This window comes from Podarcis bocagei (genome assembly GCF_964188305.1).
Source record: "Podarcis bocagei genome assembly, chromosome: 13".
Lineage (NCBI taxonomy): Eukaryota > Metazoa > Chordata > Lepidosauria > Squamata > Lacertidae > Podarcis > Podarcis bocagei.
Window position 1 is genome coordinate 46,665,421 of NC_138138.1, and position 17,731 is coordinate 46,683,151.

The 17,731-nt window shown below is 47.3% G+C and overlaps 1 protein-coding gene across 2 annotated transcripts in view; it reads right to left on the reverse strand.

Moving 5' to 3' along the window:
• The window catches only part of ARHGEF15 (Rho guanine nucleotide exchange factor 15), a 59,993-nt gene extending 47,184 nt beyond the window's left edge, over nucleotides 1-12,809 (reverse strand). Inside the window, exon 1 of one of the 2 annotated variants that reach the window (XM_081167776.1) lies at nucleotides 12,597-12,809. The gene's annotated coding sequence lies outside the window, so the exon portion shown is untranslated. Of the gene's footprint in view, nucleotides 1-12,588 lie in introns of both variants that reach the window. The other variant, XM_081167778.1, reaches the window with a different exon arrangement.
• Between the last annotated feature and the right edge of the window lie 4,922 nt (nucleotides 12,810-17,731).

Here is a 17,731-nt window from a genome sequence, read left to right on the forward strand (position 1 = left end):
ACCCTGTGAGGTAGGTTAAGAGTCTGTGACTGGCCCCGGGTCATCCAGTGAGCTTTATGGCCGAGTGCCGATTTGAACCCTGGGCTCCCAGTTCCTTGTCCTCTACCAGGCATGGCCAAACTTGACCCGCCAGCTGTTTTGTGACTACAATTCCCATCATCCCTGACCACTGTTAGCTAGGGATGATGGGAGTTGTAGTCCCAAAACATCTTGAGGGCCAAGTTTGGCCATGCCTGCGACACCACCCTGGCTCCCTAGAGCCTTTCAGCTCTATAAATTAAGTCGGTAAATAAATATGGGGGAAGCAAAATGTCACTTAGAGAAGGATTTGAAATATTTTCTTTGAAGCTTGCATTTGTTTTATTCTGGATTTCTTTATTTGATGTTTTGAAGTGATGTAAACCGCTTTAAGATTTTTTTCTTTAAAATATAAAGCAGTAGAGATCAATAATAATAAACCTCATTGCAACAAAGAAAAAAGGTGTCTAGACATTTGGTTGTGGCGACCACAACCTAGGTTTAAGGTACCATTTGGTGATTAGCTGATATATCTGAGCTGAGAACCTTGAGTCTTGCAGAGTGATATCTGCCAACCATAGAAGTAGTTGAATTTTCTTGAATGCTCACTTTGGGAGTGATTGAATGGCCCAATTACATCCAATGCAGAGGTGGGGAAGAATTTCCTGCTTCCAAGACAGGTTGAAAGGAGGCCAAGGTGATAAAGACAGTTATGGGATGGACTTTAATTGTTTCACTGTTTTATTTCCCGTGAAACACTGGCTGCAGGGGAAATGGTCAGAGTCAGAGTTGGCCTGACATAGTGGACTCCGTCTTTGGAGTCTGGCTAGGGGAGAGCTGGGTTCAGATTCCGCCTTCAGCTGTGGACTGCAGAACCATAAAGTGCCTTTTCGCAATAAAAAAATCGCCACAGGAGAGATTCATAATAATGTTGACAGCCAGTATCAGTTCCCGGCATACAGAATGCTTTTTACCCTTCTTTTGTGAAAAAAATGGGTGCTCATCGCCTGCTTTTTGCGGGAGGCCCTCAGACCTTCAGATACCAGGGAAATTGTGTCAGAGGAAATGCAGGTAAGATATCAGGAGGCGGTAATTGTGTTTATTTTGCAGGGTGATCATTCAACAGGGGCGTGGGCCGGTCGACTTAACTGAAATGTTATAATAGTGCATGCTAGGAAGCCTATTTTTATTTTGATAGCTCCATAGCGGAAGGCACTCTGTGCATGCTCGGAATTGCTCTCTCTCTCTCTCACTTTATCTCTGATCCTGGGGACAGGGTCCATGGCCGCAGGCCCTGTTTAAGCTCAAAGCTTGTTCACGGTTAAAAAAACTTAAAAATGCATTAAGCATGCCAAAGATGAAAAGAGGTCGGTGCCTCACGGATTTTGGCTGCCGCTGGTGGCAGTCATTATTTGCCTATATTATTAAATTTTCTGTTTTACAATTTAGAATACTCATGTAAACATCCTTAAAATATCAATGACTTCCCTTCTTCTCTTTCCATGGTTCATTTTGCATTATCATAAATCCCTGCATATTTTACATAAACTAAACCATTCAGTCTTCCATTATTACGTCCATCAAAACTTATTTACACTGTTAAATGTATCTTAACGCTGCCAACGTTTTCAAGTGTACACAATTCCCCCCCCCCATATATTCAATAAAAGAATTCCAGTCTTCTCTAAATGTATGTTGTTCTTGTTCTCTTATTCTATATGTTAAGTCCGCAAACTTTGCATATTCCATCAGTTTAAGTTGCCATTCTTTTTTAGGTGGGACCTCACTCATTTTCCATTTTGGGGCTAACAAAATACGGGCCACAGTACATAGATAACCTTTTTTGACACCTGGGAATTCCCAGACAGTCATTATTTGTGGCCTCCTCCAAGGAAAACAAGGTTTCTTGGAGCACTGCAGCCTAGCTGTTGCCCCTAAACACCTAGTTTTCTATGTGCATGGAAGTGTTGTGTCTTAGGAAGCATTAAGTTATCTAAGAACCTCCCTGTACTGCTGCAGGTGGTGCTAGTCAGACACAGGTTTCCCACCTCATTGAGGACTGGTGGCTTGACTAAGTACAGTGGTGCCCCGCAAGACGAATGCCTCGCAAGACGGAAAACCCGCTAGACGAAAGGGTTTTCCGTTTTTGAGCTGCTTCGCAAGACGATTTTCCCTATGGGCTTGCTTTGCAAGACGAAAACGTCTTGCAAGTGTTCCGATTTTTTTTCGCTTCCCCCCCTTTTTCTAAGCCGCTAAGCCGCTAATAGCCTTTTAGCCGCTAATCCGCTAAGCCTTTAATAGCCGCTAATAGCCTTTTAGCCGCTAATCCGCTAAGCCTTTAATAGCCGCTAAACCGCTAATCCGCTAATAGGGTTGCTTCGTAAGACGAAAAAAACGCTAGACGAAGAGGCTCGCGGAACGGATTAATTTCGTCTTGCGAGGCACCACTGTATATTTTTATTTTATTTTTGAGGGCATTGCTTTATCACTTTTGTTTTTGCCTCCCCTGGACTCTTCCAGGTGGAAGAGTGTGATATAAATTTGCTAATAACCACTATCACTACTCCGTGGAAATTTGGAGCCGAGTGAAAGGGACTGTTAGCATCGAAGTCAGCTCTCTCAGGGTTGGGGGGGAGGCACCATTAGGGCAATAGTTTGGAGCAGCGGGCCAGGCTTCCAGACTGCCTAAAGAGCAGGTGGGCTTCCAAATTCAGTGGAATTTAGAATGAGGCTGTGTATACACTATACATTTGGAAGCACATTGCTAGCCACAAAGAACCATAGAATTGTTGAATTGTAGAGTTGGATGGGACCCTATGGGTCATCTAGTCCAACCCCCGCAATGCAGGAATCCTGGGAACTGTAGTTTAAGGGTGCTAGCTCTGTGAGAGGTAAACTACAGTTCCCAGAATTCTTTTTTTTTTTTTTTGAGGGCGTGTACTTCAAATATTTTTACAATGCATGATGTCTATGCACTAGGTTCTTCCACCCCAGATGACCATAAAGTCCAGAATCTAAACCTTCCTGTCAGCACCTATGGGTGCTGCTGTTCTTCTTCTTCTTAATTGCTAAAAAGGGCAGGGAGGCAAAAGGAGGGCGCTGACTCTTCATGCGTAGTCGTCCATTGAGATTGCTTACTTACCGGGCTCTCATTCCGCCTGGAAGGAAGTGTACACTGTGTTGGAAATTGACAATGGACACGAGACAGTTTGCGGACTGCTCCCCTTTTCTCGGAAAGTGACTCATCAGCCTCCTCTCTGGGAAAAGCCTGTGCCAGTTTTCAAAAGTTTCTAAACAGTTGGGTCTCAACATAACCACCCAAAAAAGGGGGGCGGGGCGGGCGGTGGCATTGTAAATCTCATCTCTACAATTCCCAGAGTTCCCTGGGAAGCGGGAGCAATAAACCACTATTCCCCAGCTACAATTCCCAGAATGGCTTAACCATTAATTCACCTTTTCAGGGAATGCTGGGAACTGTAGCTCTGTGAGGGGAATCAGGGTCTGCTGACAACTCACAATAGTGCCATTATCAAATGGCGGTTCCCAGGATTCTTGGGAGGAAGCTGTGAGTGCCTCAAGTAGTAAAATACTGCTTTAAATGTATAGTGCAGACGGGGCCTGGCATTCAGAGTTCCCTGAATTATGTGTTGGGGATGAAATGGAGCGTACCCCCACAATGGCACTTGATTTCCAGCAGGGGAACTATGTGAGTCTGCTGCTACAACATCATCAGTCTTGCAGCACCTGAACAACTAAAACATTTTATTGTGACATGCGTCTGGGATGGGGGGGGTTGGTAGCTGGACGTTGGATGTTGCTGTACTCCCATCAACCGCTGACCAGCAGGGCCAGTGGTCAGGGAAGTTGGGAGTTGTAGTTGAGGAACATTTGTCAAAGTGTGGGGGAGAGGACTGATATTATGATGGCTATTTTATTCTTAGGCTGTCGGTGTGCTTTTCATCATCTTTTCATTAAAGTTTTTATCATTGATGTTCTTTAATGTGTTTGCAATGTTGTACACCCCCCAGGATCTTTTGATAAAGGGTGGTACAGTGGTACCTCGGGTTAAGTACTTAATTCGTTCCAGAGGTCTGTTCTTAACCTGAAACTGTTCTTAACCTGAAGCACCACTTTAGCTAATGGGGCCTCCTGCTGCCGCCGCACCGCCGGAGCACGATTTCTGTTCTCATCCTGAAGCAAAGTTCTTAACCCGAGGTACTATTTCTGGGTTAGTGGAGTCTGTAACCTGAAGCGTATGCAACCTGAAGCGTATGTAACCCGAGGTACCACTGTAAATGCAATAAATGAGCTCTTCTGCCTACCTGCTTAAGAAAGCAGTAAGGGCCAGTCAGATGTCAGTCGTGAAGCTGGCACCCAGAAATCACAATTGGACCTGTGCCAGTCCCAAAACTTGGCTGGCACCTGGAGAATTTCCAACACTGCATGGATAATACGCACCCCGGAAATTATCTTGTTCAGCTTCTGCCTTCTGGAAGAAGGTACAGGATTATAAAGACTAGGACTAGCCGCCTGAGAAACAGTTCTTACCAAAATGCGATTTTGGTTTTAAACGCAGTGTAAGGTAGTCTCTGTGGGAGTATATTGTATTTAATTATGGGGTATCAGACTTTTTAGTGGGTTAGCCAGGCTGGGATAGCAGGCTTATTTGTTTTTGAATGTCTGGTGTAGATTTTTTCAATTTTGTTGTTCTGTATGGGACAATGGCAATAAAGATGTATCATATCGTATAGTGAACCCTTTTTTGTACCCAGGACCATTGACCCATGGTAAAAGAGTTTTCAGGATTTCTATAGCATCCTCTCTCTCTAAATCCATCTCTCTCCATCCATCCATGCCACTTCATCTGGCCAACAAGCTATATAAAATTTGGGCAGTTTCCCCCAAAGGGTGAGCCCATTCGGTCTGTTGCAGCAAGAACAAAATGTGGCAAGGCTTTCCATGGGCCACTCCGCGAAGCGCGGCCCTGACTTGGCAAGCATATAAAGGGATTTGAGACACCAAAAGGCTAGAAGATTTACTGTGGCGTAAATCCACATGGACTGGAGCCCACTCCGTCAGATGAGTTGGCAAATACACGTCCACATGCCCAAGTGTGCGCTGAGCAGGTTGGGATGTAAACAACAGGGGTCCAGGGAGCAGGTAACACAATTACTATCATCTGATGCTTCAATTAAAGCGGAAAGGGATGCTAAACAAGCACAGCGGCCGCCGCTACACATTGCCATATTGAATCAGCCCCGTCTTCTCTATGTTTCATTTCACATGGGAGTCTCCCATTATAGTTGGAGAACAGCAACCTTCACGATGAAAATAAGGCTTTTTGGGGTGGGGGAGCCAGCAACTTCTTTTAAAGACAAAGATGATGGAGTGTTTCTGTTTTAAAGGGAGATTGTTCACGTATATGTGGGGCCGTAAAGGTAAATGTAAAGGACCTCTGGGCGGTGAAGTTGAGTCAAAGGCGACTATGGGGTTGTGGCGCTCATCTGGCTTTCAGGCTAGTGTCTGTCCACAGACAGCTTTCCGGGTCATGTGGGCAGTAAGACTAAACTGCTTCTGGTGCAATGGGATACCGTGACGGAAACCAGAGCGCACAGAAACGCCATTTACCTTCCCGCTGCAGCGGTACCTATTTATCTACTTGCCCTGGCGTGCTTTCGAACTGCTAGGTTGGCAGGAGCAGGGACCGAGCAACGGGAGCTCATTCCATCGTGGGGATTCAAACCACCGACCTTCTGATCAGCAAGCCCAAGAGGCTCTGTGGTTTAGATCCCTGTGGGGATGCACACCCCCGTTGGCATCTGTCTGACTCTTGAGAGACAATGGAGGAATACACCTTGGGGGCGAAGTCAAACCATTGGAGTGTTAACAGTACCTGCTGTGGCTGCACATAAACCTGAATAAAATATATTCAGATGTTTATATGCAGCTGTTTTAAATGCAGATAGAGAGAGACAGATGTACTGTATATATTTTCAAAGTGCGATGTTTTACAATTTTTTACATACCTGCTGTAAGGATATATATTTATTGTAACATTTCAATATCCATTTTCGCAAGAGTTCTTTGAGGCAACTAACGACATTGGAATGAAACGAAAAGTGCCCCAAAGGCAACAGTCTAATTCTCTACACGTCTACACAGCAGTAATGTTTCAATGGGACCTGCTCCTGGGTAAACATATCAATAAAAGGCAATTAACTACAGAACCGCAGCCAAAGATCTGACTGATGGTATAGTGCCAAAACAAAGCCCTTTTGAGATCAAGCACTACATATGTTGCAACAGGTTAGAAAGATAGATTCCGCAGATTTGCACAACTGGAAGGGACCTTGAGGGTCATCCAGTCCAACCCCCTGAGGCAGAAGTCTTTTTGCACAATGTGGGGCTTGAACCCACAATCCTGAGATCAAGAGCTTCATGCTGTACCGACTGAGCCATCCTAGCTTGTTAGAATTGTCAGGCAAACTATAAACCCAGTGTAGGGAACCTTTGGTCCTCCAGACGTTGCAGAACTACAACTCCCATCATCCCTGACAGTTGGTCATACTTGCTGTGGCTGATGGGAGTCACAGTTCAGCAGCAGCTGGAGGGCCAAAGGTCGTCCCCCCCAATAGCTGTCAATGTTTTCCTTTTTTTAAGGGAAATTCCCTTATTCCAAATAGGATTCCTCGCAAGAAAAGGGAAAAGTTGACAGCTATGCCCCCACCTGCTTATAAAGCATTTAGACCAGCAGCGGGCAACTATTTTCAGGTCCAGGGACCCATGTCCTTGTAGGCAGCCCTTCAGGGGCCAGAGGGAACAATAGTAAAAGCCACAAATACGGCTCTGGCCTTTGTACAGTGGGCTACACCCAAGCCACATATAAATCTTTGGTTTACAAAGACACTCAAATCACCATCATCCATCCAGTCGGGCAGCAGCGTTGCAGGAGGGCATGGCGCACAGGCAGCGAAGGGCATGGCTTGGGAAGAGTCCCAGGGGCCAGACAGAAAAGGGATGAAGGTCTGCACTTGACGCATATTTAAATAACCTTAAAATATCAAAGTGGAAGACAGGAGTGCCTGGCGTGCTCTGGTCCATGGGGTCACGAAGAGTCGGACATGACTAAACGAAAACAACAACAACAAAATTTCAAAAACTTCCCTTGGTTCTCTTTCCATGGTTCATTTTGCATAACATAAATCCCTGCATATTTTGTATTAACTAAACCATTTCGTATTCCATTATTACATCCATCAAAACTTATTTACACTGTCGAATTTAATGCTGCCCACGTTTCAAGTGTACACAATTCCCCCCTCCCCATATATTCAATAAACATTTTCCAGTCTTTTTTAAATGTATGTTCTTCTCGTTCTCTTATTCTGTATGTTAGGTCCACAAGCTGCGCATATTTCATCAGCTTAAGTTGCCATTCTTCCTTAGTTGGAACCTCACTCATTTTCCATTTTGGGGCTAACAAAACACAGGCCACAGTAGTGGCCTACATAAATAACCTTTTTTGACACCTGGGAATTTCCATCTGAGTTATCCCCAACAAAAAGGCCTCTGGGTGTGTTTTTTTGGAAAAGTACTTTTAAACATTTTTTTCAACTCACTATAAATTATTTCCCAATACTCTTTTACCCTTTTACAGGTCCACCATGTGTGAAAGAACGTACCCTCTACCTCAGGGGTGCCCAAACTTCTTTCAAAGATTTGATGAAGTGAACATGCCGACCAAAGTTGTTTTTTTAGGATTGAAGTTGTTGAGCTTCTTTTTTAAGACTGAAGTTGTTGAGCTTTCTTTAGGGTTTTACCCCAGGGGATAAAGTGCCACAGGAGCCGGATTAGGCCCCCGAAACGGACTTTGGACATGCCTGCTCTACCTCATTGCATCTCCAGCATTTATCTGATTCAGATAAGTCCCCACCCCGATTTAGACTGCCAACCAGAACAGAGTGGCCCTTTACTTTAAAATATGAGATATAAGGTGCATTAGAAACTGCCTCATACCGAATCAGGCCATTGGCTCAACCAGCTCAGTATTGTCTACATGGATTGGCAGAGGCTCTCCAGGGTTTCAGCAGGTGCTCCTCCCAGAGTCCTTACCTAGAGATGCCAGGAATTGAATCTGGGACCTTCTGCACGCGAGGAAAATGCTCTACCACTGAGCTGTGGACCTGTGGACCTCCAAACCTGCAGCTCTCAAGATGTTATTGGGCTCCAACCCCCATCATCCCTAGCCAGCGTGGCCACAGCCACGATGATGGGAATTGTAGTCCAACATCTGGAGGACACAAGCTAGCCATCTGTCTCTGAGAGAAGCAGGGCCTCCTGCCCATCAGAGTCACCTCACTGAGTCCAACCAGACTTCCTTCTTCTCCATGATGCAACTCCAGGATTGCACCCTCGGCTTCCAAGCAACGCGTTTATCTCACTTTGCACATCTTTGCAGCTGCGCAGCAAAAGCTTATCAAAAACCTGCGCATTATCTCTACACAGATATAATTCACTGCCGCAGGGGTTGTGCATGACCAAAGGTTTTTGGACTATGGTCCTAGGCTCTATAAATGCTCTGCTTGGCTGCAAGCTGAAATAATTCTGTGGTTATATAAACCACCAGCTTGGATGCACGCATGTTCAGGAGGGTATGTGCATTTAAAAAGAGAAAGGGGGGAAGGGATTTAAATCATCCCATTAAGGAGAACCCCAAACATCGATCTAGCCCAGCTTCACACAGTGGCCAACCAGATGGGCTCTGAAAGGCGAACATGCAGGACGTCAGCACAGCGGTCCTCTTTGGTTGCTACTCTCCAGTAAGTGGCATTCAACCCAAGGGATGCATTCGCTTTGGGGCAACCTGGCAAGGATCACATGTCCATGGTGGGTGGGGCCAGAGGCAATTGGGCGGAGCATCAGGCTACTTTGAACAACAGGCTAGTTTCTCTGCAGCACAAACCCCCCTCTTGGTTCCCCCATCCAGACAAGCATTATCAGAGTTCAGGGATACAATCTAGCCAGGGGAAAACAACTCAGGTGGGAGAGAAGGGCCGGTGAAAGGCGGGGCCTGCAGAGCATTCCAAGGGCCAGGTAAAAAGCCCTGGAGGGCCGCATTCAGTCCTCCAGCACCTGGAGATTCTCTACAGTCTCCACAGCTAAAAAATAGTTGGTAAACCCCCCCCTCCTTCTTCATGAATGTCTGATCCCCTTTTAAAGCCACCTGTTTGAAGCTACACCTGCTACTGCCATACCTTTGCCAGTTCCTTCACAAGGCATCTATTTAAAATGGCCTTTTTTGTCCCCGCAGCAATTTAAATCCGCTCACCCAGAACACACTTCCCATTCTGCTTCAGATGAAAACAAAGGGTCCCTTAGGCACCGGAGATTTGGCACAACACTGCTCTAACCACTAGGCGTGACTTCCTCCAAGAGCAGGACCCCAAATTCCATGAACTTGCCAAGGCGCGGATGAAGCTTGTCCCCCAGTGGGTTCCCTTTGAAACATGAGGCTCAGGGAGCTGGAAGTTCCCCATCATTTGCCCGCTAAGTGCATGAGTGCAAAGGCACCTGGCAACAAAGCCACCTGTCTTGTACACACACAGGCACACAGGAACACATGTGTCAAGGCTTTCCTCTCCCAGCTGTCTCTGTATGGAAAGGCAATTGCTGACAGATCCTCCATATTTCATCTCACCAGTACAGTATAAAGCTTCCTTGTCTCGTACACAGGGCACACCTTTCCCATTTCTAACCCAGCAAACCTTGTGGGTGACAAGGAGAAGGTCTGTAGTTGAGTGGTAGAACATCTGCTTTACTTCAGAAGGCCCCAGAAGGCTCAATAGAACCTCCCAGGTAGGACTGGGGAAAGACTCACTGCAGAGCTGCTGCCAATCAGTGCAGCCATTACTGAGGTAAATAGACCAATGGTGTGACTCGGCGTAAGGCAGTTGTCGTCGCTGTCCCCCCCCCCCCGGTTCTCTGCCAGCCCTTCTGGATTGTCACAATTTTCAATCCCATACAGTGGTACCTTCTTAATTCGTTCCGGAGGTCCGTTCTTAACCTGAAACTGTTCTTAACCTGAAGCACCACTTTAGCTAATGGGGCCTCCTGCTGCTGCCGCGCCACCAGAGCACAATTTCTGTTCTGATCCTGAAGCAAAGTTCTTAACCCGAGGTACTATTTCTGGGTTAGCCTGGGTAGTCTGTAACCTGAAGCGTATGTAAACTGCAGCGTATGTAACCCGAGGTACCACTGTACTAGCAAATTCGGGATTGCGCAATCAGAGTTGAACTGGGTGGGTGTGCCTTGAACGACAAACCCGCTTGCTGAAAATATAGGACCTTTTGCAACAAGGAAAGCAAAATGCAAACGTGTGAAATAACACTTGTTTGACACATTGTCTAACCACCCTTCGAACAAATCAAGATAACTGTTCAACAGCCAGGTGGAGTGTGTGGAAGTGCCCTTTGTCCAGAAAGCCTCCTGATTTTGCCCTCTGCTCAGGAATCAGGCGTCACCCGGAACCCTGCAGAGCTGGGGGCTTTTCCCTTTGCCTGTGACTGGAGAAACTGACTCACTCCTTTTGCTCCAGGGTTTCCTGCACCTTCATCAGATTAGAAGCCAGGATGATCTCTCAGCCCCAAGCTGTAGAAGCCTCACCCTCGTCTACTCCCCACCCCCCAAACCTGGAATCAGTCACTCCATCTGGGGCCCTACAGTGAAGTCACAATGGAAACTCACCCCAAGGCACTAAGATTGTGCGTAAAATGGAGGTTGCAATAGCCTGAGCACAGATCGCAGTCAGGTAAACTGAGCGTTGTCATTTGCAACATCTGGCTGTGGATGTGCGAGAGGAGGATCACGCTGGACTTTGGTCAAGAGGTCGCCCGATGGACAATGTCTTTGGAAGGGTATTCTGCAGGTAGCAAACCTGAACCGCAAGGTGATCAAGTGAGGTGTTCTTGGTGGCCACTCTCTGTAACCGCAGGAAATGGGCAAGAAGGTGTTTCTGGAATGGCAGCAGTAAATCACTCCCTCCAATAACAAGCTCAGGTGGTGCGTGCCGACAGGACTGTACCAAAACAGGGCCGCCGAGGAATACAAAGGAAGTACGAGCATGTTCAGGGGAACATCCTGAGGACTTGAACATCAATGAGGACCAAGCTTGCTCAGTTGGTAGAGAATGCCGAGTTGGAAAAGGAAAACTGGGTGTAGGTGGAATGGAGTGTCCTAGAGGAGGGTAAGCAGGCTGGAACCCTGAACCGAAACCTTGCTGAAATGTGGGTACTGTATTTTTTGCTCTATAAGACTCACTTTTTCGCTCCTAAAAAGTAAGGGGAAATGTGTGTGTGTGTGTGTCTTATGGAGCGAATGCAGGCTGCACAGCTATCCCAGAAGCCAGAAGAGCAAGAGGGATCGCTGCTTTCACAGCACAGCGATCCCTCTTGCTGTTCTGGCTTCTGAGATTCAGAATTTTTTTTTTCTTGTTTTCCTCCTCCAAAAACTAGGTGCGTCTTGTGGTCTGGTGCGTCTTATAGAGCGAAAAATACGGCATGCACAGCCACATTCTATTGCTGGTTCCACACATGTTAGGAACAGCAAACAGTTAAATAAATCGCTACCTGACTATTTATATGGCCTTTAATTCGTTGACAGTAGAATTCTATGCACATATACTCAAAAGAAAATTCCACAGAGTCCAATGGGGGCTTACTTCCTGGTAACAGTGACTCTCCATGTCCCTGAGCTGCATTCTGGTTATCCAAAACCAGGTGATAGTCGGAGCTCCAGCTGCAGGTTTTTCTAACCTCTGTACCTAGGGATGCGCGGTCATTAAGAAGATCCAAATAAAACCAGAGGGTACAAACTGTTTGTGGGGCACCGTTCTAACAATGCGCTGCTATGCACAATTAGTCCCGCTTTGCACAATCCGGAGCACGCTTGTTCAAAAATAAATGCCACGGAGTTCAGCCGCCTGTAAACATGCACAGGAATTCGTGTAGCCTTTCGCCTCCTAAATACATGTACATACCTCGGAGGCAGAGCACATGATTTATATGTGGCGTCAGGCTCAAATCTCCGGCAGTCTCCCGTTTTAACATCTCTGGCAGCGAGGGTGGCAAAAAGACGCCCACCGCTCCATGCCTTGGAGAGTCACAGCCAGACAGAGAAGGCAACAGTGGACCCACAATCCGACTCAACGTAAGAAACTTGAATGCCCTCATAAGTCCAGCTCTTCCACATGAAAGGTGTTGGGGGCCCTGCTGGGAGCCGCTCCCTTAAAAACCCCATAAGGAGTCGCCGATTCTCACCGGGGTTGCAAAAGGCACTCTGCATATGTTCAATGACACTCTCACACACTTGCACGCGCGCGCTCTCCATATATACATATATATTCTTCACGCGTTGTAGAGTGGAGCCCGGCCCTTGGGAAGGGGTAAAAAAAGGTTCAGGGGCGCAGAGGGAAAGGTGCGCGCGCGCGTTTCTACAAGATCCAGCCGCCGGATCAAGTTTATGGGAGATCCAGCCGTCAGATACCAGAGGTTTAACCCAGAGCCTCTCCCTCACCTTCTCACCTTGAGCAGCTCAGGAGCCGGGCACGATCCGGCGAGAGCGATCGAGGAGAGGGACGCTCGGCCAAACCGGATCGCAGATCTGCGCCTCGGCGAGCAGAGGCGAGGCTGGCGATGCCTCCTCGGTCGCTCCGGGTCTCCGATCTCCCGCAGGAACTGGGCTCGGCCGTCCTCCTTTGTCCCGCCCGCCGCATGCCGCCAGCCGCGCTCGCCTGCTGCCGCCTCCGCCTCCGCCGCCTCCAGGGCGCAGTTGGCTCAGGGACCCGCCTCCATGTGCGCCCCCGCCCTCGCCTGGGACCCGGACCAGAGGAGGAGGAGGAGGAGCCGGCGAAGAGGGCGAGGGAGACGATCCACCGAGACGGCGCCCCCGCCCGGCGCTTCCAGCCCCACCCCGGGGCGCTCCGGGTCGCGCGTAACGCGCAATCCTGGCCCCCGGGCGTTAACATGTTTGCTAAGGGGTAAACCACGCTGGGGTGGGTGGATTAAGGGAGAAGTCCTAGTTAACTGTCGAGTTGGAAGGGTACCCCCCAGGGTCATCTAGTCCAACCCCCCGAAGTACAGGTCTCCACTTTCAGGTACCGCCACTGCCCCTTGGGCACGGTGGGTCTCGCTTCCCTGCAAACATTATTATGAATTCCTTATGCGCAGGATGACGCTGCAGTCGTTGCAACGCACTCTCTTTCTCTCCGGGTGAGCTTATCAAGTTGTCTGCGCCCCCAGCCCAATTAGGAATGTAAATGGAGGTCAAGAAAGATCCGTACGCAATCAGCGTTCATTAATCATCAACCACCATTGCCAGGAATCATAAAGTAAAAAAGAAAAGTAAAACTAGTGAAAATAATGAGGTCGCCCTGCTTTTTAATCTCCTCTCTGAGATGGACTGGGCTGATAAAGCTTTAACAAGCATGTGACTGTTGGGCCTTAGGGTTGTGAGTTCGAGTCTTGAGTCACCGCGTTTTAAGAATGTTTGCTTCCGCCTGTTTGTTTGTACAGAAGATCGACAACATGGCTGAATCCAACTCTGACCATCATTCTTAAAAACGCACCGTGCTCTTATTTTCCACCCTAGGCCCTTTCCCACTTCCTAGGTCTTTATTCACCCCTGCACAGTTCCACTGACCCCAAGGGAAACCCTGATCTAGTAACTGCGTTTAAGGGTTGAAGCCCAAGACAGTTATTCATCTCTGACCTTATTAAAAGAGAGCCAAAATGTGTCTGCTCCTAGCAGTGTGGCAAAAAAGGGTTTTATTTTTCAATGCCTGTAAACGTTTAGGGAGTCCCTCCTTTAAAATGATATAACAAATCCAACCTCACAATAAGTTTACTCCTCTTTGATCAATGGCATTTACTCCTAGGCAAATGTGCATAGGACAGTAAGCTTCATACACTGCCCAAAATAGGGCTGCAGTGCTTAATAAATCTATTAATTGACAATAAAAGAAAGTTCCTCCTGGATGAACTAAGCAGCAGTTTGCGTTTTTTAAAAATAATGATCTGTTATTCTTAATACAAGCCTTTACAAAAACTGCAGGCAGGGGAAAAAACAAACTCATCACTCTTAACGAACTACACTTCCCAGAATTATTTGGGAGAAACCATGATGGTTTAAAGTGGTGTGATACTGCTTTAATTGGATAGTGCAGATGGGGACTAATAAGATTTTGTTAGACCAGGGGTCAGCAACCCGCGGCTCCGGAGCCGCATGTGGCTCTTTTACACCTTTGCCGCGGCTCCGGGGTGGATACTAGCGAGGGGAGGAGGCGCATTGTGTGCCCCGACACTCCCCACTGTGGTGGGTGTTGTACTGGCTGTGACGTCGCATGGGGGCGGTGCGTGCGTTAGTCACGCACCATCCCGACGTCACCTTCCCGCCCGATTGTGGCTCCGTTTTTTTTCTTCGGAAACGGGTCCAAGTGGCTCTTTTTGTCTTAAAGGTTGCAGACCCCTGTGTTAGACCAATTACTTCTATTGATTATGTCCGAGAGAGGGGCGTCTTTGCTAATGCAGCCAAAACAGCAGCACCCATGCACCAAGGGGGGGTATCAGCAGGCTCAGGGAGCTCCCAATTTGCACAAGTATATAATAATAATAATAATAGTAATAATAATAATAATAATAATAATAATAATAATAATAATAATAATAATAATAATAATTTATTTATACCCCGCCCATCTGGCTGGGCCTCCCCAGCCACTCTGGGCAGCTTCCAAAAAAATATTAAAATACTGTAATACATCAAACATTAAAAGCTTCCCTAAACAGGGCTACCTTCAGATGTCTTCTAAAAGTCTGGTAGTTGTTCTTCTCTTTGACATCTGGTGGGAGGGCGTTCCACAGGGAGGGTGCCACTACTGAGAAGGCCCTCTGCCTGGTTCCCTGTAACTTGGCTTCTCGCAGTGAGGGAACTGCCAGAAGGCCCTCGGTGCTGAACCTCAGCGTCCAGGTAGAACGATGGGGGTGGAGACGCTCCTTCAGATATATTGGACCGAGGCTGTTTAGGGCTTTAAAGGTCAGCACCAACACTTTGAATTGTGCTCGGAAACGTACTGGGAGCCAATGTAGGTCTTTCAAGACCGGTGTTATATGGTCTCGGCTCCCAGTCACCAGTCTAGCTGCCGCATTCTGGATTAGTTGTAGTTTCCGGGTCACCTTCAAAGGTAGCCCCACGTAGAGCGCATTGCAGTAGTCCAAGCGGGAGATAACCAGAGCATGCACCACTCTGGCGAGACAGTCTGCAGGCAGATAGGGTCTCAGCCTGCATACCAGATGGAGCTGGTAAACAGCTGCCCTGGACACAGATTTGACCTGTGCCTCCATGGACAGCTGTGAGTCCAAAATGACTCCCAGGCTGCGCACCTGGTCCTTCAGGGGCACAGTTACCCCATTCAGGACCAGGGAATCCTCCACACCTGCCCGCCTCCTGTCCCCCAAGAACAGTACTTCTGTCTTGTCAGCATTCAGCCTCAATCTGTTAGCCGCCATCCATCCTCCAATATATATATTAGCAACATAAATGTGGGTGTGGCCACACATCATACCCAATGAGATCTGAGCATGCTCAGTGGCCACAGAATGCTGGCTGGCTGCTGGGGGGGGGTGGCAGAATACAGCAAACCAGGTGGGAGGGGAAATGGAGTGTGTTGGAGGGGGTAGGACTGGCAGACTCCACACTGCAACATTTGGTTGCAACTCCTACTTCCCTTCTGCAAAACATGGGCATCCTATGAAAGCAAAGGGTGCTTCTTGCATTGGGTTGACCCTCTGAAATGAATGGACTGGAGTTTAAGGCCCATTCATTTCAGTGGGCCTAAAACTTCATTGAATACCACCCATTATTTCTACCCATTTGCAAATTTAATTGATTAACTAATTGACATAACAGTACATCAGGGGTAAGTCCCGTTGAGTCTAAAGGGGCTTAATCCCAAATAAGCAAGAGTCTACCCCTTTTTAACACTGGGGCTTACTTCTGAGTAAACATGCATAGGATGAAAACTGGCGTGTTTACACAGTGCGCATGATGATATAATATATAGACTGATGCTTATTTTGGCGTTGTGGGACATAATAATTTTTAAAGTTTTCTTACTGAGTTGTGTTTCCAGTTTTCATGCAGATAAGGAATGAGTAACCAACTACGACATCATCCTTCCATACTTGAGAATAAACAGCATTTAGGCTCCCTGCTCCTGTAAGACCCCTTTACCTGCCTGGACTATTAAATTCTCTCCCCTCCCCCCCCCCGCCACCAGTTGGCTATTTCTCCCTTAGATCATCTCTTCCACAAGCCCTGCTCATCTCCAACTGGCCCAGCTCCCGCACTGAACTGCTTGGTGCTGTTCCCAAGCTTGGGTGCCAGCTGGAGGAGCTCCCTGGCACTGTTCCCAGTTTGGCATCTCTCAGTACACCTCCAGCCTGAAAAGCAGCCATTTCCCTCCCTTCACCATGGCCTTTTGGTGGCCACTGTCTCCTTGGGGAAAGGACTGTAGCTCAGTGGTAGAGCATCTGCCTTGTGGACAGGGGATCTCAGGTTCGATCCCCGATGACATCTCCAGGTTGCACTATGACTCCTCTCTGAAACCCTGTGGCATCACTGCCAGCCTGTGTAGATACAGGTAGGTAGCTGTGTTGGTCTGCCGTAGTTGAAACAAACAAACAAAAATTCCTTCCATTAGCACCTTAGAGACCAACTAAGTTTGTTATTGGTGTGAGCTTTCGTGTGCATGCACATGTGTATCTGAAGAAGTCTGCATGCACACGAAAACTCATGCCAATAAGAAACTTAGTTGGTCTCTAAGGTGCTACTGGAAGGAATTTTTTAAATATTTTGTTTAGCCTGTGTAGAGAACGCTTTGCTCAATATTCTGACTCCGTATAAGACAGTGTTCTATGCTCCCATTGTGGAGAGTCTCGAAGACCAAATTGATAAACTTAAGACTGTTGCATTTGGCCTTCTAAATATACAAGGTGTAACTGGAAATTCTGGTGAATGGTCACAGAAATCGGACAGCGAGAAATGTTGGAACGTACTGTACCTGCCTTACAGGCCTTCAAAGTAGGCCCTCTCTGATACAATGCACTGTTGACAATGTCCGTAGAAGTGTTGGAAACTTCTGGAGAAGTCCTCTTTTCATATTGCTTTCAGTTCCCTCGTCACAGCAGCTTGGACATGTGAAATGTTGAAAAATCTGTGCCCTTTCAGTGCAGATTTCAGTTTTGGAAAAAGAAAGAAATCAGATGGGGCCAGATTGGGAGAATATGGAGGACAGGACAACTCAGTACCCTCAGTAACAATTTCACAGGGAATATACAATTCTTCTGCCATCGTTCGGACAGACAAACGGCGATCCCACAAACTCTTGTCAACATTTGCCGCCGTTCTGCTCGTTGACGGTCTGACAGACTGAGGGTCATCTTTGATGGTTTGCTGCCCTTCACAGAAACACTTAAACCACTCACACACCGTCTTTCGAGTTACAGCTTCATCTCCATACACAATTGTGAGCATTTCGTGCATTTCCAATGCCAATTGTATGTTTGAATATTTCTCGCTGTCTGATTTCTGTGACCATTCACCAAACTTTCCAGTCACACCTTGTAAATTTGTAAACCACCTGTGATCTTCAGATGAAGGG